General features: G+C 43.2%; 1 protein-coding gene across 1 annotated transcript in view; it reads left to right on the forward strand.

Moving 5' to 3' along the window:
- Positions 1-15,080, forward strand: part of Lmcd1 (LIM and cysteine rich domains 1) — a 61,877-nt gene that overhangs the window by 18,059 nt on the left and 28,738 nt on the right. The gene's annotated exons all lie outside the window — the stretch shown is intronic.

Raw genomic sequence — 15,080 nt, forward strand, 5'->3', positions numbered from 1 at the left:
AAGCATAGACAGAAGGCAAAAACCAAGAGAGCTATCAAAGGCACCATCTAAACCAACATGTGTCCTATGGCGCTACCGTGTACAAGGCCTTGTTCTGGGAACTGGCAGCAGACCAATGAACTGACCTCCAGGTCTCTGTCCCTTAGAACTTGCAATTAGGAGGAAGAATTGCCAAAGCTTACCATAGTGGGTAGGAGATTATGCCCACCATGATGGGAACTATAAAGAAGTGATAGGTCACAAGTACTCCATCCACATGAAATTTTCGGCAAACTATCTTGGGTCCTATAGTTCTCAGTTGTCTTTTTAATTGTGTTTAGTGAGTTTCAGAAGTGACACCTTTTGCAGATGAATGGACACCGCACTGTCTGTTTCTTGTTTGGTTGGTTGGTTGGTCAGCTTTCCTCTCTATTTGTTTTTATTTTTACTTATCATTATTAGTATGTGTGGTATGTGGGTGGACATGTGCATGCATGTTTGATGTGTTTGATGCATGTGTGTGTGTGTGTGTGAGTACAGGCATGCACATGCTCCAGCACACATGTGGCACTTGGAGGAAGACTTTTGAGAGTTGGTTTTCTCTTTCACCAGGAATCTAACTCAGGTCAGAAAGTTTGTGAGACTGATCCTTTTACTCCCTAAGCCATGTCTTTAGCTTTTGTTTGCTTATTTGAAACCTAGTCCCCCTGTGTAGACCAGGCTGGCCTCAAACTCATGTAGATCCACCTGCCCATGTCTTCTCAGTGCAGGATTATAAGCCTGAGCCACCGTTCCTAAATCTAATTTCTGTTTTATAAAATGTGGCTTAGGAAAAAAATTGACCTATGGACTCCTTAAGCTCCTTTCAGCTATAAAGATCTCTGGGTTTCTCACATACAGAAGCCAACTCTACCCTACCTAGTGTACAACTAGGGCATTATGGAGTGGGAAAGCCAAGGGGAGGATGAAATATGTGGGTTCAAAAAGCTGTATTTAATGTTCATTTTTATAAAATGTCAACAAAAAGGAGAGGAGTCATTTTTAAGAAGGATGCCCTTTGAAACCAGAAAAACACCTCACTAAAGGCAGCATAATGAAGCACTGTTATTTTGTCAATGGTGTTGACTTAAGCAGCGCCCCCACGTGTGTGTGTGTGTGTGTGTGTGTGTGTGTGTGTGTGTCACACACACACATGCTTAGGAATGTAAGCTTCCATTGTCAATAAGCTAACCTACAATTTAAGTTCGAGGTCCCAAGCGGGAGGTATTTGCATAGTGAAATCTGTAGACTTTTAATAACTGAGCAACAAAACACATGTAGATAACATGTTTCTTATCAAAATACTAAGATTGAGACAGACAAGATTTAAAACCTTCCCGCTTGATTTGATTTTCTCCAGCTCCCCCTTTCTTAGGCTAATGCAAATAGAAACATGTTGTCCTGAAAATTAGAATTCACACGCGCACGCGCGCGCGCGCGCGCGCGCACACACACTCACACACATACACACACACACACTATTTTTATAGAATTACATTCTTAAGATAGCACAATGCTAAATTTACAAGTGTTTCATCAAACTGGAAGATATAACGAGCAGGTATAGCCAATCTTATGATTACAATTTACACTGGAAACAAAATTTACGAAGAGTTGAAATCTAAGAACCATGAAATGAATTAGACTCTGAGTGTAACCTGAAGACATCAGGCCCAGAACAGCAGCAGCTTGTTTTCATTTAGGAAGCACGGGAGTGGGGGAGAAAGAGAACCCATAAAAGGACCTTATTTTTCTTATCTTCACTTCCCCCAAGCTGTTGGACAAGACTCTCAAGGGCGTCAGAACTTCTGGTTCATAGTGAGGGTCATATAGTTGTGCTCCATTGTCCCCAAAGCTGCAGGTCATAGCCAAGGAAGGAAAATATTCCCAGGAAAGGGCAGAGGAGGAAGCACCTGGCTATTCGTCAGAAGAGCCGGGTCAGCTTCCACTTCTAGGATTCCCCTCCATAGTCAGTGCCCACCCTGTGGGAAGGGGAGTGTCTCAAAAGATCCATTAGGAAAGGCCAGGCTGTAGATTGGGTATATAGACCTGTGCTAGAGGGCTTGTCTAGCTTGCATGAGGCCCTGGAATCAATTCCCCAACACTTCCCAAAACAACAACAAACTCCCAAGTGAAGTACAGCAGCTCATACCTGTCATCTTGGTGTTTATGGGACAACTGAGACAGGAGGATTAGCATAAATTCCAGGCTAGCCTGGCTACATACTAGATCAGCTTGGGCTATAGTGTGAGATACTGTTTTTTTGTTTTGTTTTGGTTTGGTTTGGTTTTTTTTTAATACCCTCTGGGGACAGGGATGTAGCAGTTTAGTTGATAAAGGGCTTGCCTAGCACTCTGAAGGCCCAGGGTTCAATCCCCTGAGGCACTTCATCATGAATGGTGGTGCAGACTTATAATCCCAGTGCTCAGGAGGTGGAGGCAAGGTGAGGTCAGAGTCATCCTCCACTATGCACGGAGTTGGAGGCTAACCTCAGCTGCTTTGGATTTGCAAACCCCCTTCAAGCACACGCAGAAGTCCTCTAGAGCAGTGGTCTCAACCTGTGGGTCACAACTCTTTTGAGGGGTCACCTAAGCCCATCTGCATGTCAGATATTTGTATTATAATTTATAACAGCAAAAGCACAGTGATGAAGTAGGAACAAAAATAAATGTATGGTCAGGGGTTACCACAACATGCGGAGCCATATCGAGGGGTCACAGTATTAGGAAGGTCGAGAAACACTGCTCTAGAGGGGAGGATGAAGAGGGGACTGATGAGAGACTCTGTCTGGTTTGTACATGTCACATTTCATATTAACATATGTAGCATTGGTAGTCAGTTCAAAGGCAACTGATGCCAAAGGGAAAATATGCGTTTAGTCTTAAAAACCTTATCCCAACAGTCCACTGAAATATCTCAGAAGTAAGATTTGTGGACCTGCTTTGGATACTGCAGTGTGTAAACATGGGCTACCGCAAGCTGCTGGCAGCCAAGGAAGCCGGCTTCCTTTCTGCCTCCATCTCTGTAGTTTGTACCCTGCCAATAGAAAGTTAAACAAAACTGTCTGTGTCCAGGGTTTGGACCACCGAGTTCCTAGATTTTCCATGTACTGTCACACACAGCTGATTGCTCAGCAACAAATCTCTCAGTACTAGAGTTGGAACTTTGCACCTTGCCCTAATGCCTTTATCAAAGTGACCCCAATCTCCTGACCTTTGGAAAATGCTGGAGAATTTTGATCACCACATAAAGGTCATGTACTTTAAAGGGATCTTGCCAAGGCCTAGCAGAGAGGACTTGTCCCTTCAGATCATTTCATAGAATTTGGGCAGCTCTTCTTTCTCAATGTCTCTCATCTCAGGACTTTCTAAGAACTGCCAAACCTTGGGTGAAGGTCTTATCATTTTCAACATCTTTTAAAATGTAAGCACTAAGAGGACAAAGTCATGAAATAATAGAAGAAGAAGAGGAAGAAGAAGAAGAAGAAGAAGAAGAAGAAGAAGAAGAAGAAGAAGAAGAAGAAGAAGAAGAAGAAGAAGAAGAAGAAGAAGAATATACAACCTTCTACTTTGGTTGAGCAAGCACTCATTCTGTCATATCATAGGGATTACGTGGGGAAGCCAGCATTACTCGCAAATGTACATACAATTTCTGCCTGCCAGCCCTACCTCAGTGAGGCTGAAACTACGATCCTCCTGTCACAGACTGCCCTCCCTCAAGGGAAGGTTTTCAGAAAGTCTGACTTTGGTTGCTGTCATCTCACAAGGCTCTCGCTTCCCTGACGTGGGTCTAGCTTGCAAGTTTAAGTGCCAAATGCCGCAATTGTCCTCCTAGCCAGACACAGGGAAACCACAGCCCTTCCTCTTCCATGGAATGTTGCTGCTGCCTGGCTCCTCTCCAGACTTGCCACTGACCGAGACTCTCTGTCCTCCCTGAGGCTGATGTGGCGTCCACACCTCGCCAGCTCTAGGCTGAAGGGGAATAAGAGACCCTTCCAGAACGAGATAACCAATCTCAGTTCATATGGCCTCCATGTCTGTAAGCTACACGGAGAGCCACTGCTTTTTATAATTTTCTTAAGAAGTGCGGTGTTTTGGGGGAAGTGGTCTGGCAGAGAAAGTTTCTCTCACTCCTCTACTTAAGAACCTAGGGGGTCTTGACAAAGGTGTGGACTTGTAATCTGTGAAGTGTCCCAACCATTGAGAAAAGAAGCAAGTTGCTCACAAAGTACAAGACTTTAGAAGGATGATAATAATAATAATAATAATAATAATAATAATAATAATAATAATAAATTATATGTATTATTATATAATTAATAATATATGATGATAAAATCATTCACAGCACACTGTTCATAATGTAAGTGTGGACTTTCTCTTTTCTGCCCACTGGCTAGTTCCTCTCCCTGGGGCAGATCCACTGTGCCCAAGTGGAAACAGTCCAACGGATGAGAGATGAGTACCTAGGTATGAGGGACAGACTATCATACATGACAGTGTTTGATTGTATCTAGATCCCCCCCCCCCAATGCATTGTGAAATGAATTCTTCCTATCTTGTTTTTTCCACTCTCAAATCAAGAACTATTATTCCCTGCTCATCTTCTGGTTTGTTCCTCGTTCAACTCCCCAGGTTTGTGGAAATCCACAGGAGAAAACTTTAGGCCATGGTCAAAAGAATCTTGTTTTTTCAAATATAAGAGGAGTGAGTACAGGGTGTATTCTAGAGGGTTCCACAAGTCATTTCAGCAGGCCTTGAGGTAACTGGCTCAGAACATGATGGTGGCTAAGGGGGCACATAGAAACAGCTGCTGTCTTTCGCTTTCTTTGAGTGGCTTTCTGACCTGAGCTCTCCACCACGGCAGAGAAGCCAGCCATGAAAATCACTGCACAGTTTACCTCCTAGAACCGTGCTGAGTCTCACACTGACATCTGCAAAAGGCCTTGTCTTTATTAGCAGAAATATAACACATAACAGGCATGCTGGTCATCTTCTGACACTATCTATCTATCTGTCTGTCTGTCTGTCTGTCTGCCTCTCTCTGCCTCTCTCTGTCTCTCTGTTTCTCTCTGTGTGTCTCTGTGTCTCTCTGTCTATGTCTCTGTCTGTCTCTGTGTCTCTCTCTCTCTCTCTCTCTCTCTCTCTCTCTCTCTCTCTCTCTCTCTCTCTCTCTCTCTCTCGTCGGCATTTTGAATTCTCATCTAGATAAACATGGATGACAATAAGCCCCTTCAATCCTGATATCTTTCACTGAGCTGTGTAGTGAGGGTGGAACTTCACAGACTAAACAAACGAAGCTTAGCTTTGTTGATCTAGCGCTTAGAATTCTATGGGTGGAAAACTTTGTGTGCTGTTTGTTAAAATCTTAATGGAAACGAGATTAGGATCACAACTGGTGGATTACAAATCTGCTGTTTGCCGTGCCCAACCTGGGCTTCAGTATAAAGTCTGTTTTCCCTCTTTTTAAACTGGCTTGTGTGTGTGTTGAAATTTTCCTGTGAGCCAGTTACAGTGGTTCAGAGTCATATGGGAACTTCTCATAATGTGAGAAAGTTCTTGCATCCCTAAATTTTATTTTATTATCTTTGAGACCATGTCTCTAGCTCAGGTTGTCCTCACACTCCTTTTGTGGCTGAGAGTGACCCTCCTGCTTCTACCTCCTGAGTGCTGAGTTTTTCAGCATGTGCCTCAACACCTATATGTGATGCTGGGATAGGACCCAGGGACTTCTGTAAACTGAATCTCCAGCTGAGAAGTGTCTGTGGTGTGTGTGCATGTGTGTGTGCATGTGTGTGTGTGTGTGTGTGCACGCACACACACACATGCACACACACATATGTGTTATATGCATGTGTGTAGGGGTTGAAGCATGTGTGTAGCACTAGCTTGTCTTTCTCTAACATTCTAAGACAGGGCCTCTCACCAAACATGGAGCTTACCATTTTGACTTGACCAGCCAGCTAGAAAGCCTCCTGGGATCCAATGGTCTCCCCGACCCCCCCTACCCCCTATCACCCATCACCCCACCCCACCCCTGCTTCTCAAGTTACAGATGTGCACTGCTGTCTGGCTTTAGCTCTAAAATACGATTTTAAAACAAACACTGCTCTCTTGGTAAATTCTATATACAAAATTAAAATCAAAACACCATACCTTTAGATCTCCCAAATGTATTTGCATTGCATAACTCAAACTTAGTGCCCACCTAGGACCATCTCCCCATTTACTCAGCCCCTGACCCTGACAGTCAACATCCATTCTGTGTTTCTCTGGGATTATGTTAGGTCCCTGCTTAAGACTGTGCAATGTCTGCCTTTCTGTGCCAGGACTAACACATTTAACCTAATGCTTCCATGTCCATCTGCAATGTCACAAACAGCAGGGTTCCTTTTTATATATTTTTTAAATGTATGTGTGTGTGTGCCCACACATGAGTGCATATGCACTTGATTGTATATAGGTGCACCACATGTGTACAGAGTCTACAGAGGTTAGAAGACAGCATCAGATCCTCAGGAGCTAGAGCTACAGGCTACTTTTAGCTGCTCAATATGGCTGCTGTGAATGGAACTCAGGTCCTCTGGAACAGCAGCATCTTGCCAGACTTTGGGGTTTCTTTTATTAAGGCTAACATGGATAACATTCCACTGGAGGGGTTCCCATTCCACATTCTTTTGTTTATTCATCCACTGACTGACACACATCTAGCTTGATTCCTTATCTTCACTATTATAAATAATACTGCAATAGACATGGGGGTGCAGCCATCTCCTCCAGCAACTGCTTTCATGTACTGTGGAAGGAGATATCTATGATATATTGTATATATTGCACATTACATATAGATGTATTACATATACTATTATGTTATATATTTTAATATTATATATAAATATGTGTTATATAATATATTAGTAATACATTATATATGTCATATATATCCAGAATTTGGAGTAATTTGTTTCCCAGAATGACTATTTTAGTATTATAACTTGTATTCCCACCAACTGTATCCAAGGGTTTATGAAGGAAAATTATTAAAACAATGAGCTGGAGAACAAAAGTCTGAGTTGGAGCAGCTGAGGGTACAGTGCTGAGACAGAAAGGCTCCCAAGCCTGTCTGCACATTGCAGCCCTCTGGGGAACTTCTAAATACAATGATACCAATAAATAAATAAATAAATAAATAAATAAATAAATACAATGATACCTATGGCCGACCTGAGTTTCAGCCTAGGCCTTGGATGCAAAAGATTAAAAATACCAGCAGGGACAGGAAAGTGACTCAGCTAATAAAGTTTTTGCTACAAAACCATGATGACCTGGGTTCAGATCTCTAGCACCCATGTAAAAAAAAAAAAGCCATTCATGGCTGTGTGCACCTAGAATCCCAGTGCTGGGGAGGCAAGACATGAGGAACCCTAGAGCTCGCTGGGTAGCCAGTCCAACAGAAGCAGTAAGCTCCCACCCCTTTCAGTGAGAGGCTTTGTCTCAAAAAAAAATAAGATGGAGATAGATTGCAAAAAAAGTCCAAAGTCAGTATCACTGGTTACCTCTACAGTCCTTTAGAACCATGGCAACATGCCTAGCTCAGAGGCTTGTTGTAGAATGGAGGTGAGAAAACTCCAAATCCTAATTCATCTGTCCCTCGGCATTTGTAGGGAATCAATTGTAGGGCTGTCTCGGTTGCCAAAATTCAAGGGTGCTCAAGACCCTTTGCACAGAATCTGTGCCTATCACTCAAATCAGCAGATGACTTGTCACACCTCACACAGTCCTGTACTGTGCAGTATTTTTCTGGATTATTTATGGGGTGACAATTAAAATCTGTACACAGATTTTTCTCTATCCATAACTCTTTAATGTTTACTTATTTATTGTGTATGTGGGTGTTTTGCATGCATGTGTGCCTATCCCCTATGTATGCACAGAACCCTCAGAGGTCAGGAAAGGCAACAGATCCCGTGGGACTGAAGTTACAGATGGTTGTGAGCCTCCATGTGAATTCTGAGAACTGAACCCAGGTCTTCTGGAAGAGAAGCTGTGCTTTTAACCAATGTGCCATCTCATCAGGCCCTCTATCCAATATTTTTATGGATGTAATGAAGAGTAACTATATTTATTTAAACTGCTGTTATTTCTGGATATTATGGGAATATGTAGCCTGAAGCCAAGTCAGTTGTGGGCTTAAAGGTGTATGAGGGTTATATAATTATGAAAATGATATTAGAATGTACAATGAAGACTTCCAGAAGCCCAGGTGACTGGAAAAAGAATTTTGAGCAGTAACAGTAAATGAACCAGAAATGGACATACATGGACTTGTGGCATGAACCCCATCTGGGAGCCCAATGACATCAATCTCCAGGGGGTGAGCCCAGAAATTACTTCCTTCTAGGTTAAAAGAAAAGTTTTTACCTCTTATTTTCTTAAGTGCTGACAGTTTTGAGCAGTAGATTTTTAGCATGTAGTCCCCAAACAGCCATTTGTCCCACCATCTCCACCATTGGGATCCAAGACCAAGCTCTGGCTCCATGATGCTGTACTAAGTGTGAACAGCCTGGGGACTTTCCAGGCTTCCAGGAAAGGGCAGAATATATATATGCCTCATAATGCTTACCCACTTCCTCCAATTGCTACCTTTCCCTCTGTACTTGAAGTCTATCTGTTGCCTTGAACATCTTTTGTTTTATTGATCAAAACAAGAACAGGTGGTAGAAATCCTGAGGTCATAGAAACTAGATCTGAACCCTATCAAACTTTGCTAGGTCCTTATGACCCTACAGACATGCATTCCCTCCTTCTGTCCCCAGATATCCAGAATCAAGGATACCATTAGTGGAAGCTGCCTGGGGTCTGGAGTCTTGGTGTGATAGAGAGTCAGACCTGGATTCTCATAATTCAAGTGTGAATTATATCCTAGGAAGTGAATCCATCAGTTCCATGGACATGTTTTCCTCATGAGCAACATGGAAAATAAAATACCTTCCTCCTGGGATCATTACAAAGACCAAGCAAAACAAGGGACGTGACCCAACTGGTAAAGTGTACAGTGTTCTAGGTGGAATGCTTTATAGCAGGTTGGCTAAGAACACAGGTTAAAAAAAAAAACCCTGCCTGACACAACATCATAGCTCAGTCACTTATATTCTTGGATCTTCAAGAAGAGCCTTGATAGTCTGGACTTCAGTATTGACATCTAGAAATGATGGTTTGTTTTTTTTTTTTTTTAAAGTACCTCTTTGATAAGGTTTGCAGAACTCTTACATGAAATATTACAGTATGTAAATTTCCCCTGGCACAAAGGAATGCTCAATACATATTAGCTATATCCACAATCATTGGGAAAGACAGAGCATCACATGGGAATAGACTTAGAAGCCCCTCATCCCTCCAGAGGGCTCTATTGCAGACCATTCTGAATGGGCAAGTTGCTCTTCATCTGTTGACCAGGGATAATGACAGTCTTTAAAGGTTGGCCCTAATTGTTAACAAAGAGAAATGAGTAAGGAAGTGAAGTCACTTGGTGGACTGTAAAGCTGTTATTATTGGGTTATTTATAGTAGTGGGATAGGTTTAGGTTGTTTTTCCAGAATGTAACACTGGCTATTTATGGACCCTCTCATAACCTCACCCTGCTCCTCTTAGTGTCACCCTTACTCTCTGTTCACTATGGGAATCCTATGAGATTGGTTTAAGTAACCTAATAAGTTAATCAGTTGTGCTCACCGACTTTTGTTTATAGGACTTTCTTGTAAAAGTCCATGTTGGGTAGAATCCAGCATCCATTTGGAAGATATTACTTCAGGAAGCACTCAGGATAGTCACAGGGCATGAGCTGGCACTAACAGACCACTGTCAAAAGCTGAGACCATGACAGTCATATAATCAAGAGATCCTTCCTAATCATAAATGAGAGATGCTGGGACCAGCTCAAAACACTTTAAAGTAAGTAATTTAATGTTAGGAGAAGATGGACAACAAATTACAAAGCTAGTTAATGCCTTCCAGGGTAATAAATCTCAATAATGGGGTGAAAGTTTCAAAAACAGAGAGTTCATTTGTGTCGCCCAGAACCAAGAACTGCAAATCATCATAAAAGGTCACTAAATTTTAGAGCTGAGGAAACAGATGTGTCTGAATGATACAGGAATTGGGAGAGCCAATATTCAGTGTCTTCCTGCCATTATATAGCATTGAAAGAATGTGTCAGCCATCTCTATGCCCTCTTTCCAATCTTTTTGATAATATTTTAAGCAAGGGTACACAAGTATCTCATTTTACAAGCAACTGTTTCATTTTACATGAGTCCCACAAGAAGAAAAATGCTGAGCAGGATATCTTTTTGTTTTGTTTTGTTTTGTTTTTTAGAGTCAGAGTTTCTCTGTGTAGCCTTGGCTGTCCTGGATTCCCTTTGTAGACCAGGCTGGCCTCAAACTTACAGAGATCTGCCTGCCTCTGCTTCCCCAGGTGCACTGCTGGGATTAGTGGTGTGCTCCACACGCCACACCCTGATGGATACTTTTCTAATTCCCACATTCATCCCAAATTCCATGCTGCAGTCTTCCTTTTAAATTCATATTCATCTCAACCCTATTTTATCCTTGGTGACATTTCATTATTAAGAGAATTCCTGGGGAGTTGGAAGATGGTATCATTCATAAAGTGTAAAGCATGGGAGCTCAAGTTTGGATCATCAGCACTTGAATAAAAGCCGAGCAGGGAGGAGTGGTGCTTCATACCTGTAACCTGGTACAGAGGCCAGGGTGGACACAGAAGGATGTCCAGAAAGCAATGGCCAGACAGCTTAGCTGAATTAGTGAAGTACTGGTTCAGGGGTGGACAGTGTCTCAGGGACTAAAGGAGAGAGAAATAGAGGGAAACACTCAGTGTCAACTTCTGGCTGAGAGAGAGAGAGAGAGAGAGAGAGAGGAGAGCTTCAGCTAGGAGTTCACTAGAAAGGAAATGCTTAAGAGAGACTAGAGTCCCTAGGCTGTCTCTTACTCCTTACACCTTCCGTAGCTACCAGACTAACCAAAGTCTTTTAAAGAAGTGAGCGATTGGGTTCTATTACATTGTATTACATGTACCACATCCTGCCGAATCAGAGCCAAAAAACAATTGTCCAAGAGCATTTTCTTCGCTCCAAGAGAAAACACAGATTAGACACTGCATTCTAAGAAACCTTTGTTAACATAATGGCTCCCTTAAGCTTCTATTCTCAGCTACTGGGAGAAGCTGGGAGGCACAGTGCCATCTGTCAACAGTATCTACATCAGAGAAGTGTACTGTTTATAAACCAGAGGAGCTTGTTTGGAGCTGTGCTTCTGTCTAATTCCCCTCCCCACTCCTCAATCAACAAGGTCATCGTTTTCTCTGGTTTGAAGATACTTGGGTCAGCCTGGCTCCAGTGAAGGGCATGCAGTAAACACGTGACTGTTTGTTGTGTTGAACAGTCAGCAAGGAAACTAGTTGTATGTGTGGGCTGACTGCCCAAGTGTAACTCTTCCTTGCAAGGCCATTTGTTTTTTCTTTTCTAGAACTTGTATAGTTATGGCAACTGGCCCACTAACAAGCTGGAACCTAAGTTCTGCTTCTTATATCTAAACACCTATGACTATGTGACCCAAGCTCGTCCATTATCACCTGCCTAAAAATAGTGGCCTTTCTTGGTTAAGAACAGCTTCGCTGAAAGAGCTCATCAGGTATGGCACAGCCACTTGCAGATACTTACCCTGAGCCTGAACAAGACTACGCTGGCTTTGGTCAGTAATGGTTGGGAGAGAGGCTCATAGAACCCCAACCCTCTTTCTGAACTGGCAACTGATACTGTCTAGGAAGTGCAATGTCACTGTTGTTTTCTGTTGTGTACTCACCAGGCTCCACTGCAAGCACAGTCCTAATTAAAACTCAGTGGGTCACAAAACAAAATGACATGATGTGAGAAACCAATCTGTGTGTGGCGAAGGGTGGCCTCTTGGGAGAGGAGATAAGAGAAGATAGGGAGAGAGAGCAATCAGAATGGATTTATTATTCATGTATGAGAAATTGTCAACAAACAAATTTAATTAATAGAAAACTGACCAAAACCAAGAACATTTCTCAAGGGCAAAGGCTAAAACCAGCCTTGCTTAGTGAGTTAATCACAAAGTATGGAGCATGTGTTGTCCTTGTGGTTTATTTTGTTTTGTTTGTTTATTTACTTTTAAGTCTAATCAGAGAACCAACAAACAGATAAGGAAGAAAGTAGAGAATATAAAAAATATATGGGGTCCCTGAGACCATTGAAAGGACAAGTAATTCATGGTCTTTCAAAGTGTCTTTCAAGATCTAATGACAATAGCAAATTGTCATAGCATCATAAGTGTCCACTAAATCTTTTTCATGGAGCCTCTCACTTCACCTTCTTAGCAACTCTATGAGGGAGGTTAGGTTCCTGTTATCCTAGTGAGGCAGGAAGAAGGGATTTCGACAAGCCCAGACATTAGCCCAGTATAGTAAGCCAGGGGAGTCAGCCCAGCCTGACCCCTCAGCAGGACCCTTCTCCCTGAAATAGGGGCCCACGACCCCACTCTCTTGTTGCATCTAGCACAAGCTGCCACCTTAGAAGTCAGAAACTTTTGTACACCCAGTGCCTGCCATTTTTGCTCCGTCCTGTGAGCCTCACTTCCAGCCTGCTGCTATGAACTACTCTGTAACATCTCACAAATGAATACCCAAGGGGACACAAGCCAGGCAGCCACACCCAGGCAGTTTTCTAGTTTTGCAAAGCAGAAGCTTAATCCAGGCAGAACGTTGGCTTGCATCCAGTCATGCACATAACTGGTAAATGTCAGGTCCAGCACACTGAGGTTGGTCCTCACATCACAGGCTGACATCACTATTTCTCAACCAAAAAGGAGCCAGCAGCCACACTGAGGCTCAACTCCAGATCAATTGTTAAAACTAATCCCCTTCTGGGAGGACTGTTAAATTGCCCTCTTTAGAAAGATCAGTTCTGCTCAGGCCTGCTGTGCCACTTACGAAATGTTTCCGCCAATGTCTTGTTTCCAGGCCTCTGGCTATATCTGAAATACTCCAACAATGAAGCCTTATTTGTGAATTAAGTAAACCTGAAATCGCTCAAATATTAAGTGTGGAAAGATTGCTATACTTCACTTAGTATAATTTGAGGTGGGGGGGAGGGGTTGGATGCAAGTGCAGACACAGGCCAACAGCTATAAGGAGCAAAGTTCTGTCTGTGGAACGTGGCCCCAAAGTCAGGAAGACAGCTAGTGATCTGTGCCATCTCAGTGCTCACACTTAACATAGATCTGTAATCTCTAAGGCTGGAGGATCTCATATTTGGAGCTAGAATAGATCACATAGTAATACCCATTTCTGGAGGCAGAGAGTGTGACATGATTTAGTACTAATCAGCCACAAATATAAACACCCTCTCCTCTGAACGCCTGCAACTTGACTGTGGTCCCTTGCTGTGCATATGAAACGGGAAGCGCAAGCTTGCCAGTTAACTGCAGTCTCCAGGTGAGAGGGGTGTAGCTGGGCATCACTGCAGGGAGCAGAGACTGTGAGGGATCACTACACAGAATCTCAACCCTGGCAATGTGGGCAGGTTCATTCACAAGCTTGGACATGCACACCTTTTCAAACCAAACAGAGGGCTCTAGAGAAGTCACTAAAGTTTTTACCTCATGAGCATAAGAATCTGAGTTTATCCCTAGAGCCCACATAAACAATAGCCAGTGTGGTGCTTGTTCTGCTAACACCAGAGGTGGAGAGGTAGAGACAAGCAGATACCCTGGGTTCACTAGCCTGACAACCCGGCCTGCTTTGTAAGTTCAGCACACACAGGGTGAGACTCTTTCACATAAACAATGTGGGCTGTACATGAGAAGAAATCATACCCGTCATGGCCCTCTGGCATTAACATACACATATATGCGTGCGTGTACGGGTACACACACACACACACACACACACACACACACACACACACAGAGAGAGAGAGAGACAGACAGAGAGAAACAGAGAGAAAGACACACGCTGCGCGCGCGCACCAGAGTAAAAGAGAAATGTCCCCAAAAGCACACTCAGATTGCCACACTACATAGTCTATTCCCACTGCCAGGCTTTCCTTCTCTACGTTTTCTGTTTATTGAACCTGCACTGTCTAAATTCCCAAGTGACCAAGTTGAAAAAGCCTTCTCGGTCCTCCCCTGTGGGTTGATTAGCAGATGACTTCTTCCATGCTCCTGACTTTTACTTCCAAATCATTGCAGTTGCCTTAGCTAGACTTGAGTCTGGCTCCACAGCTCAGCTCTTGCTCTTGTTACTCAGCAGCAGTTTGCAAACTTGAGTGAGAAGGAGGAGATTCCCTCTCTACAGCCCCTGGCTTGTGTAGCCTTTAGGGCACATGGAGTCTGATGTGAAAGCCCTCGTGCATGGTGCAGAGCAGACACTAAGTAAATGCAGTGTCATCCATGCCTTGTTAAAACTAGGAGCTTATCCCTTTATGTTTCTAACAGCCCTGCTTCTGAAGTCAACAAGATGCTACATACGCGTCTACTAAGTCTTCCTCTCCCCCACGCCCCAGGAGAAAGCTCAGTTAAGTTTCTCAGCTTGTAGATCCATCACCTCTCCAATTCCTAATGTAATACATTTCGGGGAATTCTGTTAAAGGGCAGTCTAATGAAAAGGAGCCAGGCTCAGGGTCTGAGGTTTTTTGCATTTCTGGTGAGCTTGTGGGTAAGGTTGCTGGCTCAAGGACCCCAAGAGGGCCACTGGACCCAACCACAGCACCAATGCCAGCCAAATGCATGCCGGGTTTCCTGAGGCTTATAATGAATAACAAAACCTGCCCTGTGTGTTGTCCTCCCTCCAGAGGAGATTTCAGATGCTCATGGGATTGATTTTGGTACATTAGCAAAATATTTAAGCCCTTCTCAGAGTCCTAAACATCTGGGAACATGCTCCTTTGTTTGTGCCTGTCGTGTTGGTTCAGTCACATCCTATCCATAAATCAGAAGGCAATGGGGGGGAAAGAGACACTGGAAGGTT

This window comes from Acomys russatus, chromosome 13 (assembly GCF_903995435.1).
Source record: "Acomys russatus chromosome 13, mAcoRus1.1, whole genome shotgun sequence".
In the NCBI taxonomy this organism is placed as follows: domain Eukaryota; kingdom Metazoa; phylum Chordata; class Mammalia; order Rodentia; family Muridae; genus Acomys; species Acomys russatus.